The sequence below is a fragment of the Lactuca serriola genome, chromosome 3 (genome assembly GCF_051521515.1).
Source record: "Lactuca serriola cultivar US96UC23 chromosome 3, Lser_US96UC23_V15, whole genome shotgun sequence".
NCBI lineage: Eukaryota > Viridiplantae > Streptophyta > Magnoliopsida > Asterales > Asteraceae > Lactuca > Lactuca serriola.
In genome coordinates this window covers 51,838,470-51,858,191 of record NC_136410.1, presented here as the reverse complement: position 1 = coordinate 51,858,191, position 19,722 = coordinate 51,838,470, and positions in this window count along the sequence as shown.

Below are 19,722 nucleotides of genomic sequence, written 5' to 3'. Positions count from 1 at the left end.
AAACTTAATCATGGGAAATAGGAAAATGTCGCCTGTCACCAAGATTGGAGTTTATTCTTTATTGCTTAGTAGTGGGTTAGAATTAGAATTGAATAACTGTTGTTACTCATCAGAAATGGCGAGAAATATTATTTCCTTTCACAGTTTGTTTAAACAAGGTTTTACCTTTTCTTTTAATAACGAAATTGGTAGTATTAATGCTTATTATAATGGTACATTTTATTTTGATGCATTACCTTGTAATGATATATATGAAACTGTGATGGTTGTAGACAACCTAGGAAATAATCTGTTGAATATTGATTCGTCCAATGTTTTGGACAAGGCATGCTTGTGGCATTGTCATCTTGGACATGTCAACAAGAATCGCATAGGCCAACTCCAAAAGGATGGAGTATTGGAGTCATTTGACTTGAAGTCGGATGACATTTGTGAATCTTATTTGCTTGGAAAGATGACCAAATCACCCTTTACTGGTACTTGTGAAAGGGGCGAAGGTCTGTTGGATCTCATACACACTGATGTGAGTGGACCCTTCAGAACCGCCACAAGGGATGCTAACTATTTCTATGTGACTTTTACTGATGATTGCAACAGATATGGCTATATCTACTTAATCAAGCATAAGTCAGAAACCTTTGAAAATTTCAAAGAGTTTAAGCAAGAATTAGAGAATCAATTGGGCAGGAAGATAAAAATGCTGCAATCCGATCGAGGAGGAGAGTATCTTAGTATTGAGTTCCTAGACTATCTTAATGAATGTGGAATTGTTTCACATTTGACACCACCTAGGACACCGCAGTTGAATGGTGTGGCTGAGAGGCAAAATCGAACCTTGTTGGACATGGTTCGTTCCATGATGAGTCGAGCTTCGTTGCCTATCTCATTCTGGGGGTATGCCTTAGAGACTGCCATCCATATCCTTAATCTAGTCCCTACTAAGCAGGTTGCCAAAAGACCTCATGAGATGTGGACATGGAAGGTTCCCTCTTTGGATCACATCAAAGTTTGAGGTTGCGAGGCTTTTCTAAGAAAAGAAACTCATGACAAGCTCGAACCTCATAGTGAGTGATGTATTTTCATCAGCTACCCACATAAATCCTTTAGATATCTCTTCTATAGACCGAGTGACTGTTGTCTTCATTACGAGGATAGGAGTCTTTCATGAGAGAGAACTCATATGCCATGAGGACAGTGGGAGGCAATTTTTTTGGATTAGTGTCTAAGTCCATAACTATAATTGGTATGTACTTGACCCGATTTGCCATGGTCCATTTGGGTTGAACTTTAACGTGACAATTTATATGGATAGTCTTTAAGAATAGTATGTTTATGATTTGTATTAATATATTATAAGTTCTAATATATTAATATGGAACCATATTATTTAATTAGTATTGATCAAGAATTAATTTAGAATTAATTTAGTGATCAAAAGGAACTAATTAAATATGGACTCTTATATATATATATATATATATATATATATATATATATATCATGGGCCACGTTCATTTAGGTTGGGCTAAGCTTGCATAGATAGTTCATTGAGTTTTTAACCCATGGATCCTATGGAAATGAAAGGTCATGGGTATTAGGGTTTACATGAATGTAACCCTAATCCCCATACTATATAAAGAGGTATTTGACACATGAAATGGCACTAGTATGTGAGTAAACAAGAGTGGGCCAATTTCTAGTGTGATTACTATGCTCTCAAGTTTTCCAAGGAGTTTTTGGTGATTTGTGATTCCACTTGAGGCTTCCACACTATTGGGGATAAGCTCTTAAAGTTCAAGACTTCAAGCCACATCAAAGGTATGTCTTCTAACTAGACTTTTGTAGTATAGTTGCTTCATAATATGCTAGTTAGGATAAAACCTTGAAATATTGAAGATTTGCTTGTATAATAGAGAAAACATAGATCCAAGGTTTATAGGGTTACATGTACATCATAGGAGTGTTAAACCCATCAGTGGTATTAGAGCCTAGGCTTGTTTTCAATTATACTTGATGCTATTTGCAAGCAAAATCGTTTTTTTGGAATCTGCCAGTTCACCAGGAGGTGGTAAAATTTACCACGAGGTGGTGACTGTTCAGTGAAAAAAATTCAGTTTTTTGGCCTGTTTTGGATTAGAATCATTACCACAAAGTGTTTTTGTTCATAAAACTTGATTTTGATGTTATGGTAATGTTTATTCTCATCCAAATAAATGATACTTGTCAAAGTTTCAAGACTTGTTTTAGTTTATGTTGTTAGCTAAGTTCTTGAAAATTGTTGATATGAATTATCTTCACTTATGTGTTTGATATTGTTCAAAGAAAAATTACTTGATTATTGTGTTAATTGGTAATTTGATCTTAATGGTTTTTCTGAACTCAATAATTTGTCCTCAAGTTATGGAAAATGCAGAGTTTTTTCTTTTAAAGTGTCATTAAAAGTCATAGGTTATAAAAATGGAAGAGTCTCTAATTTTAATGTCATCATAAAATGTTTTTTATGTCTTCCATAACTTGTCCTCAAGTTATGGAATTTAAAAAGTTTTTCATAAAAACCATATTAAACTCATAAGTTATGAAAATCCAAAAGTTTTTGAATAGTTCAAAACTTGCCCTCAAGTTTTAGAATTTGTAAAGTTTCACACACACTATAATTCCAAACCCTAGAATTTTAAAAGTTAAAATTCAACCCTTATACTTTATAGTATTATAAGTTAATAATATATATATATATATATATATATATATATATATATATATATATGTATAAGAACAAAGTCAGTCTTACCACTAGTAGACCTCATACACGAAGCCGGTCTATAAGGGGGTATAAGGTTACTGCCTATAAAATGACAGTTTAATGGGTGTCCACTCTCACCCACCGCTTCCTTGACTGGTGGAGGGTCATTAGCCGAACGGGTAGGACAAGGACTATAATTCTCATTATAAGGATAATGATAAAGTAACTAAACCTTTTATAAATTCCCAATTTTAGTTACTTTAGGAAAATGTGAATTTGGTGCTAACGCATGAAATTACACTTTGCACTTTGCTTAAATCGTTAGTGGAGCGTGTGTGGTTAATCGGCACACTAACCTGGATTTAACAAGGTAGGCAAAGGGTAACTTAATGTTTATCATAGGATCGGTGGAGCGCATGTGGGTAATCGACACATCGATTAAGTGATAAATATTAAGGGTACCAAGTATATTTGCATGGTTATTCACACCTTGTTTTGTGATCCTCGACATCCTAATCACAAAACTTGAGTGGGCACAATCGAGATTGAAACATGCCATTGAAAAGTTCAACGAATCTCAAAATATCTAGGAGTTTCAAATCCAATTAAAACCTAATAAATTATTTCGTTTTTCATAGTGGAAATTGGTGAATCGCCAATCGCCTACCATCAAATATTCTATAGCTTGGATTACGACATCCATCTTCCAAGTTATAAAATATTGTGTTGGGTCCTAGCCTTAATATTTCGTATTGGGTGTTATATTAAGGACTTAAATCAATTAACTTGATTTTCTCACATTGTAGTTGTCTGGTTCAGACAACTATGATCTTCCCAAATCTCATGGAAAGCATACTTCTCTTCCTCCACCTCCTCCAATTATTCTCCCAAACTAACAAGTTCAAGGTCACTCAAGCCCTATTGGCAAGCAAGGTTTATGTGTGCTCACATCTTGGAGATGAAGTCACATATTGACAAGTCGGGAGAATTAGGTGTCAAAGTCTTGAGGAAGTTGGATGTTGACCGATCACTTTCGAAGTCACATAGTGAGTTCTTTAAGGACTACTATTAACAGACTATGACATGACACTTAATGATCTTATCTATTTGCTTGGTGCTGCTGAATCAACAATGATTTGGAGCACTGGTAAAGAAAATTTAATTAGAAGATCAACTTCCCAAACTACCATGGCCATTGACAATGGTAATATTGGATATATAGAAAAGCTTTCTCTTCCCAATGGAAAGGGATTGGCCATAGTCAACTAGGTTGACCAAATGGTAAAGAGAAAGGCTAAGTCTGAGATAGTCCTGTGTACCATTCGCAAAGGGTCCATATATTTCTATTGCCAAAGGAAGGGGCATTAGTTGCGAAGCTGCCCTAACTACCTGAAAGATCTGAGAGAAGGTCAAGTCAAAAAGTTTGACTCTGCTTTAGGTAACTCCACTATCTAACTCTGTTAAGTTCCTATGTGAAGATTCTTAATACATTTTGATGTATGGCTAGATAAAGCAAAGGGAAGGAAACTTAATGGAAGAGTATGTTGAATCTAATCGCAAAGATGGATTTCAATCGCATTGTTCGAAGATCGGATTCTTGAGCTACTACTTAGTAGTTATGATAGATTGCTAGAAGATATGTAATAGGATAGTTTTCATTTAAAGTTGCATTGTAAGGAGAAAGTTTTTTACGCATTTTATAATAAATAAAATTTTGATTTGTTTTTTTTATATCTCCTTGAAATAACATTTATGAAAATTGATGGTTGTATGTTTCTAGCAATAATGGAAACATGAATTTGATTCTTTCATTTCTGGTAATGTCTAAATTTACCAAATAAGGAAAGATTCTCACCACCCAGGTTTTCAATTGGACCGAAACTTGGAATAATGCAAGTTGTATTGTATGATGAATGAGAATTTTCATCTTTGGAAAATTAAGACTAATTCCTTGTTCACATGTATATGTGAGTCAAGTGAAGGACAAAGAGATCGGGTACACTTGGTTGTGCACTGGTCAGGTTCACCACAAAAGACCGATAAGAGTATACGTCATGATTTACTAAAGTTTAGTAAATATGGTTATACTTACAAGTTTAAGTATAATTCTAAAGCATTGGAAAAGTTTTGATGTATGGCCAGAACGAATGGGAAGAATCAAATTAGGCAGAAAGATAAAAGTTTCTCAAATCTGAAAAGATGGAAGAGTATTTTAGTATCATGTTTTTTGATCATTTTAATGATTAAGAAACCATATCATAATTGGTCCACTAAGGACATCTTAGTGCATTCCTATGGCTAAGAAGAGGAGTCATGAACTGTTGAAGTGGTTAAATCAAGAAGATGAGTCATACTTCGTTCCAAAACAAGTCTTAGAGACATACCTCAAGATTGTAATTTGAGTGACACATCTTAAAGAAGGTTTATTAACACTTGTCAAATGTAAGAGTAAAAAGTGTCCTACTCTTGTACATTTGAAATTGGTAAGTTGTGATGTTTTGGATAAAACAGAGATGAACTTAGGCCAATTGTGTGAAGTGTTTATCTTGATTAGAATCCAAACTATCTCTTGAAAATTTCTTTGTCAAGGAATGGGTCTTGGCAAGAGAGTCTTATATGTCAAGAGGACAGTGGGAGTCTAAAAGATCCTGAAAGAGTTTCAAGAGCTAATCAGGAATAAAACCTGTAGTTTATCACTAGCACACGACGTGAGGTTTATAACCTATCGTGTTGACATATTCCTATTTATGTGCCCATTCCAGTTAAAGTTGGATTTGCATATGAGTTCTGAGAGTTCTCAATTGGTTGCATAACAACTTGGAAGCAATGGCAGGCCCATGTGCTGCCAGGTGGCAAGAAGTTAATACTCCACAAGTTCAATCCATATGAGTTTGGATTTGTCAATAACCTTTTCTTGTGATTATGGTTTTGACAAATTCACATGGATAAGAACACATACACCATAAAATCTAAGTGTCATAAGGTTTCTCTCCGATTCATGAAAATGATGGTGAGGAAACACTTTCACTAAGTGATTTTAAGTAGATAACAGTTGTGATATTTGCATTCTCAATGTCGTTAGTGGAGCGTGTGTGGTTAACCGACACACTATCATAGACTTGTGAGGAATGGAAAAGGTCTAAAAAATTGAGACTATGATTACGACATCCCTTTTGATAGTTTTGAAATTTTTTGACACACATGTGTGCTATCTAAGGAAAGGTATATGATTTTGATAAAGTTTTTATTAAAGCATCTCGTATCAAAAGTCTGAAATTTGGTAAGAAAGTTAATAAATTATTGATTTCTAGAAGTCCAGCTGATTTCTGAGTACATGTCAAAGCTGGTAGGAGCATAAGTGTTACGCTGATAATTCTCACGTTAGTGGGAGCACGATAATTATAATAAGTATTGCAAGTTAGCAATGTTAATTATAGAAAACAAAAGTTTCAATTGGGAAAAGTTTTTTTGCTATAATTAAGGGAGAGGAAATTATACTTCATTTCAAATCTAAAAGCTTAGATCATGAGATTTTAATAAAATTTATTCAAGTATATATATGAATGTTATGTTGAATGTTGGAATGGTTTAACATAAGGAAATTTTATATATGGGAACATTATTTGCGTTCTAAAATTCGATTACGATTACGTCATCCCTTTTCATAATCTGAATTTTGAGAACATGGCAAAAAGAAATAAAAATAGTGTAGCAAAAGACTGGTCTAGAATCATGTCTTTATGTGAGACATCATGAATTGTGTCCCATATGATTCGGGTGTAGGATCGATTGCATGTGCTATAATATTTATCCTTTCTAAATTTTTCCAAATGTCTGGTGGCATTAAGAGGGGAAAAAGGTCTAGAATTGGATATGACTAAAATGATTAAGTAGTTGTCGAGGACAATAAAAGGTTTACCAAAGATTGGTTGCTTAGGGACAGTTGGATGTATAGTGTTAATTTTGGAAGGACAATATTGACATATTCTGAACAGAGGAAACTCTTGTTCAAAAGTGATAGTCAAAATGGGAATGATCCCATAGGTGGAAGTTGTTCATTAAATATGTGTAAGATTAGGAAACGTAATGCAAGAAGGATGTTCAAAGCAATGTACTTTGAATTTGAGACTTCGGTTCCATGGAATGATCTCCACTGGAGTACTTTGTAATGTCAATTGACAAGTCTTTGTGACTTTGTGCATAATCATAACAAGTGGATCAATGCATATAAGTTTAGAATCTAACAGATTTCGGTAAATGGTAGGAATTTGGAACACTTACATTTACGATAAGGATTTGGGAATGTGAAATGAGAATCATTGGAATTATGTTCAATCGATCTATTTCACAAAGTAAAGATCATAGACAAACTTAGTGTGCATACTTGGTGTATGGCATAACTAATGTTTGGAAAAACATAGTGTGCATACTTGGTGTATGGCATCACTAGTGTTTAGAAAAACATAGTGTACATGCTTGGAGCATGGCACAACTATTGTTTTAATTCAAGTATAAAGTTGATAATTTGAAACAGTATGCAATGAATAATGTGTAATCAATATGGTGATAAATAAAAGGTGTTCTATTGTCACACCCCCAAACCGAATTGGCGGAAACATTCGGGTGTGTTAGACGTCATGTTAAGTATCACACACATGCAATATAGTAAGAAAAGTACAACAATCATTGCATTAATAATGTGTAAGTTTTTACATAAGTTCAAACATTAAGTATTTAACATCAACAGATGATAAAGAAAGAGACAAAGGATGCAGCTCGGTACTAGGCTGTCTTCGCAAAAGCTCTTGGAGTGTACCTGTCTACTGGATTCCTGAGAATACAAGTTATTTTGAAAGAGAGGATCAACATTTAATGCTGGTGAGTTCATAAGTATTTAGTAATGGTTGTTTAGTTTAAACAAAATGAATGAGTTTACTCCAGAAAGTCCTATACTTCCTGCGTTTACAACTGGAAAGTAGTTTTACTCCATAAAACTGTTTTGATTAAGCATTATTGTACTTATAACCTATTTAAACATAATTTTAATCTTTCATAAAATTATAGGGTGTAAAAAATCCCCGTTTAGTTTTAAAAGTAGTTTTAAATCTCCATAAAACCATTCCTTTGTTTGTAGTTTTAAATCCCCATAAAATCGTTCCTTTGTTTGTACTTTTAAATCCCCATAAAATTGTTCCTTTGTTTGTGGAAAATGATTAATGAAGTAGTATTTATTAAGCATGCACTAGATGCACTACAGATGCCATCAAGCCCCTAATAATAAGATTATTAATTTGGGTTACCGCGTGATAAGTTTATAAACCATAAATCTACACTACTCGTGTAATGACAACCCTGTAAATTAAGATTACTAATTAGAGTTAAAATGTGATAAGGTTGTAACCATGCTGATTGACGGCTGAAAACACGATGACCTTCTGGCGTCGAAACTGTAGATGTGACATTTTTCACCCTTAGCCTTGCCGATTGGGACTATAGCTAGTAGTCGGGGTGAGGGATTGTCTGTCCAGTATAGATTTATACACACGATGTCCGCTCTCCCTCCAGGAGACTCTGGTTACAAAACGGGATACAACAAATGAACGGCTGTATCCTGAAGTAGGATTTCGCATTTTTGGTTTATTTGTTTTAAGTAAGGATTGAACGTTATCCCTTTTCTTAATAAAGTAACTTTAAACCTGGTGAATTTATCTAGTAAAATAGGTATTTCAATCGTGTCATAAATTATAACTACTATAATTTATATGTTTTATCTGATTAGAATGATAATTCATGAAAGTACCCCTCTGCTTAACATGGAGTAAAGGTGACTATATTGGATTGAGGTAACTTTTCCGTTCCTATATATAAACTAAAAATAATTAAGAAGGAAACGACTTTTGGACAGATAGCTTCGCTATAAATCCACATCCAAACAAGGAAAAGGAGGTAAGGCAACCCATCAGTGCTAAGTCCTTTAAGTCTTATTTATATATCTGTGTATATATATATATATATGTATGTATATATATATATATATATATATATACATGATTTTTGACCGTTATGCGGTTAACGTTCATATATTTATCTAACATGTATAACTACGGTTTAACTGACAGTCGGATGATTGATACTACCCTAAGCCCACAACCAAAAAAGGAACAGGAGTTAAGGCGATAGCAATGATCCTAAGTCTATTAAAGCTTACTTATACATAAATAACTATACGAACATGATTTAATAAACTGAAGTTTTGAGAAATTTAAAATATAGCTCAAAGTTGTTTCTAACACTTTAAAAAGGGTTTTAACGGGACTCTTAAAGAGTTACATGACTTAAGGTCATTTGGAGACGTTTGGAAACCTACTGTTATTATCGTAATCTTTAAAACATAAATAAATTCTTTTCGGCGTGATTTGTATCACAAATAGATTATTTAACACAATTTGATTGTGTTCAACATGTATCCCCCCCCCCCTAAAAGCATTTTGAAATCATTTAAAAGGTATATTATAGGGGTATGAACTCACCTTTGGTGGATGGTTTGTTGGAAGACTTGAATAAGAGTGCTTTACACGCGAATGAAGTCTCGAAGGACAAACGGATCCTAATCATCATATAATGATACATATAAGCATGATATTAGTGTATAAAACAACTAACATGCTAGAATAGACAACCCTTGGTCTAGGAAACACTTGAAAGCAAGTGCTACAATCACATGTGATTGCATCAAAGGTGTGTATGGCCAAAAGGAAGGGTGTTCACGACCATACTAGGTGTGTACAGCCAGTATGTGTACGACCCTTGTGGTATACGGTCATGGTGTGTACGGCCATGGAGTGTACGACCGTACACCCATAGAAAGTTTTCAAAACGAGGTGTTTCATGGCTCTAACTAGCATCCACTTAGTGTTCAAGGTCCTGTGTTGGGACATGGGGTGTGTTTGAGGCCTAAACATGCACTAAACAAGGGTTTACGGCCATATGATGAGTGTACGGACGTACACCTTTGGTGTTCATGCATTTGATGATGATCTAAGGCTAGAAATCGAGTGTTTCTTAATCCTAACTAGAAAATAGAAGAGGTACTTACGCTTTTGAGGGTCCTTATGGGGTTCACGGCAACCAAGAACTAGTGTGTGCTCTTGGTGAAAGATGAAGATCTTGCCAAAGATGAAATTTATGGAATGAAAACATGGATTCATCACTAGTTAAAGCAATGTAGCAACAAATAAAGGTAGGAAACACTTACTTATTTGAAGATAAAAGTGAAGAACTTGATGATAGTTAAGAGAAAAATCAGGTTTACTTGGCTTGGAAGTGTGAAAAATGAAGGAAAGAGAAGGGTAGGCTTATTTAAGGGCATGAGTTCACGACCATGAGGGGGTGTACGTCCGTACACCCATGTGTACGGTTGTACACTCCTCTTAAAGGAGTGATTGGCCCTAATGTAACCCTATGACTTGAGATAACTCATCCCTAAACCCTAATCTTGATTGTACTAAGCTTAGAACACTCATACCGACTCTAAACAATGCTAAAAGATAGCAAAAACGAGTTTGACATTGATTGAATTGAGTGTTGCACAAGATAGAAATTTCGGGTTGTCACATCATCCCCCCGTTAAAGGGAATTTCGTCCCAAAATTAGAGTTTAAAGAATATACATGGATGATGTGGAAGGTACGGATACTCATGATTCATTTGATTCACCCGATCTCTAGGGAAATCAAGTCCTCCCTATACGCGTTAGAAGATTTTTGCCACGAGGTACGGTTTCATTTATGTTCGCCGAACTCCACTAACTAGGGTTTCCTTCACTGAATTGGATTTCTACAGATTTCTTTACCAAGACGAGGCTTTTGCTTATATCGATCTAAACGAGTGAAATAATAAGAGTCCCGACGGACAACCGCTTCTTCAAATCTTTATAGACGTGGAAGGATAGGGTGAAATGTATTGAATTCCCTAAATAGTCGGGACCTGTAAGCTGCCTGGCCAATTCTATTGAGAATCTCACATGGTCCTAATCACCTTGGATTTGGCATTCCATGCATCTGAAACACATGATGCCTTTCTGATTGGCCCTAGAAGTTCTAGGTCGTTTTCGAATTCGCACTATTACTTGGTAGTTTTCTCGAAGGGATTATGGATCAATGAATATGTTTTCTGACATTTGGCATCTAACTAATCGTGTGGCACCTACCTTAGTCCAGTGCAAAGAGGTTCTGCACTCGCGACCAATGAAGGTTTTCGAACGGGGCGATTACAAATGCTAGTATGGTAAAGGACTTGACTAGTTGGCAATTGGGTATCCCAATCTTTACCAAGGTCAATCAAATGCATTCTCAGCATAATCCCTAATGGTTGAATCGTCCTATTATTCTGTCTGTCGTTTCATGGATGGTAGGCTATGCTCATGACTAGCCTAGCCCTCAGGGATTTTCTAAAGTGACTGCCAAATTCGGGAGGTGATTCTATTATCTCGAATAGAGATAACAGACATTTGAACACCGAGAAGTCTAACTAATCTCATGGACACGCATTCAATTAGCTTCTCCATTGTGTTTATTTTCTTCAAATTGCAAGGAGCATGCGGATTTAATTCGTCAAAAGTCACTCAAAATGATATCGTGTCCGCTAGTTGCCTTGGGAAGCTTGACTATAAGCCCAACGCAATTTGTTGCCTCTTCTACTTAAGTACCTCCGACCGTGGTGGTAATCCTATGGCTTTCGGTATTCTAACTTTAACTTTGGTGTGTGCAAGACACTTGCCTACATGGCAACAATACCTTTCCTCGCATGACGAGCTACTAAACTAACTTCTTGAGGTCTAGACGCCTCTTGTCACAACTAGCATTTTTTCTAGGAAATTCTACCCTCATGCAATCATTCACCTAGTGTAATAACTTGTACTCTAAGTGAATACTATACTCTATTCTCATTCAAATATATCTCATATGTTCAAATCAGGGTTGGAAACCCTAGAAATCCCGACTCAAGTTCATTATGGACTATGATTCTCTTATTGAGCCTAATGGGCCAATAAGTATCCAAACCGACTATTGTGGGCCTAGGACCCTTGAATGGGCTTTAAATGGACCCACATTCATAAAAATTTAACATTTAGGGCCATGAGGGCCTAAAATAATCCATTTTATCTCTCATAGGCCTTATTGGGCCATAAATTATTCCATTTGCCCTAATGGGCCGTAAGTCCTTTTAATTGGGCTTTATAATTTTGAATAAGCCAAGAATGGGCCCAAAACCATTTCCTTCCCATTCTTTTAGCCCATTATCGGCCCACACAAATGAAAATGAAAGAGGGTTTGATTTAAAACTTGACAACTCAAAATTGTCCATCATATATCTAGAAAATCACATACTTCTAGACATCTATTATCTTTCATGCAAACTTCCTTAAATATCTTCTCCTCCTCTCTCTATTCTCGGCCAAAGAACACCAACACACACACACACATTTCTCAACTTCAAACTCTCTCAATTATTCTCTCAAGAACTCTCATCTCCTTCCTCTAAATTTCGAGTTTTGGAGTGTAGTTTCAAGAGTATCTTCACCTAGATCATCATCTTTGGTAAGTTTTTGCTTAGATCTATGATTTAACTTCTTTATTTCTTCAAAAATCTCCTCTTACCACCATATTTCGTGGATCATGTTCATTAGAACCATCAAAGTTCAAAAACCTCCTCAAGAGGCTTGCTAAAGTCTAGATCTCTTCATTTCTTCATCAAAATCCGAAATCTTCAAAGAAGGTGAGTTCATACCCCTTGTTTTCTGTTTTTATATGATTTTTGGGGGAGAATACAAGTTGCTTTGTGTAGATCTATGTGTATATGCATGTCTATGTGTGTTTTCCATGAATTATTTGGTGATTATGTGTTGATTTCTTCACTAATCTAAAAATATGTTAAGAAACTTGAAGTTTATCACTAGGATCTTCACATGAATCTTGAAAAAAGTATGTTTTATCACAAGTATTATATGTAAACATGTAGATCTGGGATTTGTATACTTGATATAGCAAAAATAAGTGTTGTGTTCAAAGATCTATAAACTAAACTCACAAAACAGCCCTTGACAGAAAACTTTTGGTCCAATCTCGGACTGTTTTGACCATCCAAATGGAAGTATTTTTCAAAAATGTTTTACATGGATAAAGTTCAGATTTATACCTTTAAAATGACTACCCTCACGTTTTCATACGATTTTTCTACAATTTTTGGCGAATTTTACAAAACTGCCTATCAGATTTGAAATAATTTCGGACCAACCTGTGAAGATGAGCAATTTAACACTTGTTAGAAGCCATTAAAAATTTTTACAAAATTTTTGAACAAAGTAGACAAAATTACTAAACTTTGAGAGTTTACGGATCCAAATTTCGACTTATGATGATTTTTCTACAAATTTTCAAACAACTAGGTCGGAAAAGCTCAAAAACCAGAAAATGTGTATTTTCACAAAAATCAAGCCAAGAATGTTAATTTTGACAAAAATGGGTTTTAACATGTTATTTTTACTAAAAGTTAGTCATCAAAACAAGTTTTGAAGAAAATGGAGACTAAATTGTTATTCTTACAAAAATTGGGCCCTAAATCCTAAATTTTTGGCTTATTGGACCAAGAACGTCATTTTTACAAAAAGTGGGCTTTAGATATCAATTATGTAAATAATCAAGCTAAAATAAACAAAACAATAACAAACGGGTTAAAAACGACATTCATATCCTTATTGGGCCTGGAAATAATATACATGTTTAGTGGGCCTTAGTGACCTTTTACATGTATATTGGGCTCGAGATAGGTATTCATATCCTTATTGGGCCTGGAAATAATATACTTGTTTAGTGGGCCTTAGTGTCCTTTTACATGTATATTGGGCTTAGGATAGACATTCACATTCCTTTTGAGCCTGGAAATAATAGACACGTATAGTGGGCCTTAATGGTCCACTTACATGTTTATTGGGCCTAGGAATGGGTTTTATATGTGTTATTCTTTTTATGCTATTATAGTGGATACTATTTGCATGCTATTTGGGTCTATAAATACCTTACATGTGAAATGGGCCTTAGTTGTCCTTTCACATATATTTTGGGCCCATGTTATATAATCTCATTCCCTTTAGGTCTTGAAATGATTTACATGTTTAACGATGCCTTAGTGGTTCACTTACATGGATCATTGGACCTAGAATGAGTTTATACATTTTTATTCGTGTAAATTCGATTAAGGATCTAGCGAGTTTTTATCGGTTGGCACCTATTAAGTGTATGATCGTAGCATGCAGTTATAACCAGAGTCTCTTGAAGGGAGATCGGGGATTTGTGTATAGATCTATACGCGGATGACACTCCACACTTGAGCTGTTCGCTACAGTTAGACTAACTCAGTCTAGGGTGACAAAAACCTTATTCTATTTTCCGTCGGCGTCCAACAATGCTAAGACAGGTGAAATTGTCATAAATTAGTATGGTTATGACGGCTCGCTTAGAGGAATTAACGTTATGAAGTTTATGGAAGACCTTTCTATTTAGGCAACATCGGGTTGTCTAGGAACATTCTCGTTACATGCTCTTACATTCTCTCTCTACAATCTATTTACCTTTTTAGTCAAATAACAATAACATACATGCATTAATACAAGATCTAACACAAACACACTAAACAGTTTTCAGAAAATATCGGATTTTCTGGTGGTTTTCAAAGTTATACAAATCATTTTCACAAACATGCTTATGAACTCACCAACATTTTTATGTTGACCTTTTTTAAAATAACTTGTATTCTCAGGAAATCGTTGAAGCAGGATGAACAAAACAAACTAATGGATATTGTGTTATATTTTGTTTCATCATACTCTTACTATTTTGGCATGTAATATTCAAATACAATGCTCGGTGTAAACAATGAATGTTGTAATATTACATGTGTGATGATGATGATGTTATGTTTCAATTATATTCACTGTAATGATATTTCAAGATGAAGTCACGCACAAGCCCCCGGGCGTTTCCGCCGTCTGGTTCGGGGGTGTGACACCTCTCGTCTGGATCTGGATGAACGGAGTGTTTGAGTATTGCGAGATTCCTCCATGACTACTCCTCAGACGTCACCAATTCCGGTGTCTAAGTCAATTCTATGTGGTATAAGACTCTTTCACCCTTGACCTCTAAGTACTCATCCATCCCTCTCCGGATTTCACCTGACACATTTCTAGGTTCCTAGGCTCCCTGGTGGGCCCTTAATTCATGTGAATAGATGTAAATGGGGGGTTGCAGTCAAAGATTTGACTCTACTATCTGAGTTACTCTTTCCGACTAAGGGTGTCGACTACTACACTGGCTCTACCGGGAGAATAACAAATTTCGAATTCGTAGTCGGTTAGTAGTTCAACTCACAGTCGTTTTCTCATGTTCGAGCTTCTTCCTAATAGATATATGACGAAGGTTTTTGCTTTATGGTCCATGATAAAACTCATAATGGGTTCATTCATCATTACTTTGTGTATACAGGTTGTATATAATTGAGACTGACAAGGTGTTCAGATGGATGGCTCCACCCCAAGTCCATAACCAAACAAGGAACATGAAATAGGTCGGCATCATGCATCATAAATCTTATTGATCTAAATTATATACCACTCTTATGTATACACTTGGCAGTAATAAGTTAATCCCATGAGTTTTTTATTCCCTTATCACGAACTTAACCATGCTGTACGAGGTATCTTTCTAGGGGATCTACTGGGTATGCCTCGGGGGCGTACTGTCTTCTGGGATATCTTCAGCGTTTTTCACTTCAAGTCTATTGACTGTTGGATAGGCTAACAAGGCGTGGTATCCCCTCTTGGGTACTTCTGAAGTTCGAATGCAAGGGACGACATGATGGTTCGCATTAGGTTTTCCATTTAGATTCGAAAGAATTTTATTTGATGATTTACTAGGATGAAAGTTCTTTTTACACAGCATCGGAAATTTTTTCATGGTAAGGACCAATTTGGACCATGACTGACGACGATGTAGGAAATCTCTCAACGTAATAAATATCGAATCGATACGCAAGAAATAATTATCAGGACGATGTGATATATCAAGAAAATATGGTTTTAGCGCTTCCGGTTTCGTCCATGGTATCACTACCGCGAACTTTTGAACCGAAAATAATGGGCGTTAACAGTTTGAGGGTCTTGACGATCTGAAATAATGTACTTTTCATGGAATGATTTCCACAAGGCATTTCCATAACCGGCTAGTATATACTAGTCATGTAAAATTAAGATTGGAAAGACTGTTGACTGTGTGACTCCGCCCTAAATCCACAACGAAACAAGGAACAAGAAATGAGGCCGCTTCACTCACTCGAGGTCTACAAATCTTAATTATAAATGGGCCTAACATATATACTAAGCCATCATAGCTTTACCTGATGGGGTTTTGAGTTTTATAACAGTGATGCGATTTTGTTTTAACGAGGGAGTAATTATAATAATTTTTTTTAATTAATTACTAAGTTTGAGAAGTATACCAAAAATTCTACCGGGCTCCTTGATGCTTCTTTATATTTCAGGGTTAAACTCCTCCTGCACCCTCGTCGCCTCTTTCTGTTGGACAGTCTCTCTTGAAATGTCCTATTTCACTACAAAGATGGCATATTTGATTGACCCCAACATTGGTGGTTGATGTGACGAACTCGATCGAGGTCTTGCAGATGCGGGCAGTATGCCCCTTCATGTTGCATCTGACACAATATAGATCTCGGCAGATCCCATAATGATGGTAGTTACACTTGCCGCAGTGGGGGAGGTTTACTAAGTATGGTGTCGTCGGTGTCGGAACAGGAGGGCTGACAGGGGTATTGACTGCCCCAGCCTGCTGCCCTTCAGAAGGTCCTTGAGTTGAAGTACTCCATTTTTTGTTCTCAAACTTTCTTTTCAGGATATTTGGTTTGAGTTCTAGAGTGTCTTTACACATTGGTGTTGGTTGCTGCACCTGGCTATCGCAACGATCGGGATTACCGATAGAGTTTCCACTAACATTTGTGTTGTTAGCATTTAGGTGAGCCATGACTGCTGCTACGGCTGCTGTAACTACAGCTTGAAACGTAGTTGTATCTATCTAAAGAGTTGGTGTTTTGTCCGTGGGTTGGCTACATTTCTTCGAAGGCATGATTTTGATATACGATGAGGAAACAAGCTTGTAAGCAACGATGGTTGATTCTACATTTATTTAAATAAAGTTATTACACAAATACATTTTCCGCGTTTTGATCTATGGTTCTTTAAGTTTCGACCCACATCCCTATGATGTAGTCCTAGTAAAAATGGTGGAAGTAAGTTTATAGAAAAGTTCATAAATAGGGTGTCACTCGGACTAATTTATCCTTAGATTAGGGAGTATCACTCTCTAATTTTGAAAAGATTCGAAAGAAATTCCGAACGGAGACTACATAAGAAAGACTTATGAATTATTAGGAATAATCACTCTCAAATTGAGGTCTCGCAATCCGATTTACTGATATTAGTCGCAGCGAAGAAAGGCGATAAGCCTAACACATAATGTGAGCGGTGTAAACACCAACTCACAATGTTGTATCATGTTATTAGATATTAAGGTGACGCAATAGGAACAAAAACACTTCTCATGTTTCATGCGGGGCCTACCTTTGTTCTCTGTTCTACTCTAGGCATGTCGTCCTACTTCCAATTCTGGCATTGATTCTCATTATTTCCTGATGGAGAATTTGAATCTTGGGAGTTCAAGCGAACTTCTCACCAATGTTCCTAACAAGGTAAGGACACATGGTGATTTCTATAGTTTCTTGATTGTTCATCGATCTCCTCTTCGGATTCCTCCTAATGAACCTCTTCTGGACCTTCGTTGACCTCTCTGCTGATTGCTGAAGTGGCTACAACTATCTAAAGGGGTTTATACGAGAATGGGAATGTCTAAAGAGTCTTAAGAGGTAATTATAATGTTTTACTGTACGATCCTTATTGGGTCCTTCTATAATTACATGGTGTATACAAATTGTATATAGCTCAGATCTAATAGACCTTCGAATATGTGATACTACTCTATATCCACATCCAAACAAGGAAAAGGAAGTAAAGAGAAACCACACATTATGAGTCTATAAGATCTTTATTATATATAATCTTGGGAGTAGACACCTTGTAATTATAGACTTACCAGTAAGGGTCTTTTTAGTTCTTATGCAAGATTATTTATGTTACTTAAAATACTCCTACAGTATTTTAAATTATATGTTTGATTCTAGAATTTCTTGGCATGTTTTTAGGTTTGTTGTCATCATAAAATACTTCAATAGTATTTTAAACTTTATGTTTGGCTCTAGCATTCCTATATGGTTGGTAAGTTTCAGACTTGTTGCAACACCACCATCACTCCCAAACACACGCTGGTCATATCTCAAATAAATATAGTTGATCAAGCTATATTTATCCCACATATGACTACATAACTATCTAGGTTTGATGGTAATGTCCAACGTCCAAAAACTTTTATCTTGTTCTTCTTGTGATACTTGTTCTAGTGTATATATATATATATATATATATATATATATATATATATTCTAGATGTACTTATACTTTTATAAAATGTTGTTATATTTTAAAATATAACTCTTGGCCAGAGTGTGTTTTTATCCCAATGTATTTATAGTTGTATATCTTTTATGATTTGATATAATGAGCTCACTATAAACAATGCTCTTACACCAATCTGTCACACCCCCAAACCGAATTCGCGGAAACATTCGGGGGTGTAATATTTGATGTCAAGTATCACAACACATGCAGTATAGTAAGCAAAGTACAACAATCATTGCATTAAGAATGTATAAGTTTTTACATAAGTTCAAACATTAATTATTTAACATCAACAAAAGATAAAGAAAGAGACAAAGGATGCAGCTCGGTACTAGGCTGTCTACGCAAAAGCTCCTGGAGTGTACCTGTCTACTGGATTCCTGAGAATACAAGTTATTTTGAAAGAGAGGATTAACATTTAATGCTGGTGAGTTCATAAGTATTTAGTAATGGTTGTTTAGTTTAAACAAAATGAATGAGTTTACTCCAGAAAGTCCTATACTTCCTGCGTTTACAACTGGAAAGTAGTTTTACTCCATAAAACTGTTTTGATTAAGCATTATTGTACTTATAACCTATTTAAACATAATTTTAATCTTTCATAAAATTATAGGGTGTAAAAAATCCCCGTTTAGTTTTAAAAGTAGTTTTAAATCTCCATAAAACCATTCCTTTGTTTTTAGTTATAATCCCCATAAAACCGTTCCTTTGTTTGTAGTTTTAAATCTCCATAAAATTGTTCCTTTGTTTGTGGAAAATGATTAATGCAGTAGTATTTATTAAGCATTAACTAGCATGCACTACAGATGCCATCACGCCCCTAATAATAAGATTATTAATTTGGGTTACCGCATGATAAGTCTATAAACCATAAATCTACACTACTGGTGTAATGACAACCCTATAAATTAAGATTATTAATTAGGGTTAAAATGTGATAAGGTTGTAACCATGCTGATTGACGGCTGAAAACATGACAACCTTTTGGCGTTGAAACTGTAGATGTGACATTTGTCACCCCTTGGCCTTGCCGGTTGGGACTATGGCTAGTAGTCGGGATGTGGGATTGTCTGTCTCGTATAGATCTATACACACGATGCCCACTCTCTCTCCAGGAGATTCTAGTTACAAAACGGGATACAACAAATGAATGGTTGTATCCTGAAGTAGGATTTCACATTTTTGGTTTATTTGTTTTAAGTAAGGATTGAATGTTATCCATTTTCTTAATAAAGTGACTTTAAACCTGGTGAACTTATCTAGTAAAATAGGTATTTCATTTGTTTCATAAATTATAAATACTATAACTTATATGTTTTATCTGATTAGAATGATAATTCATGAAA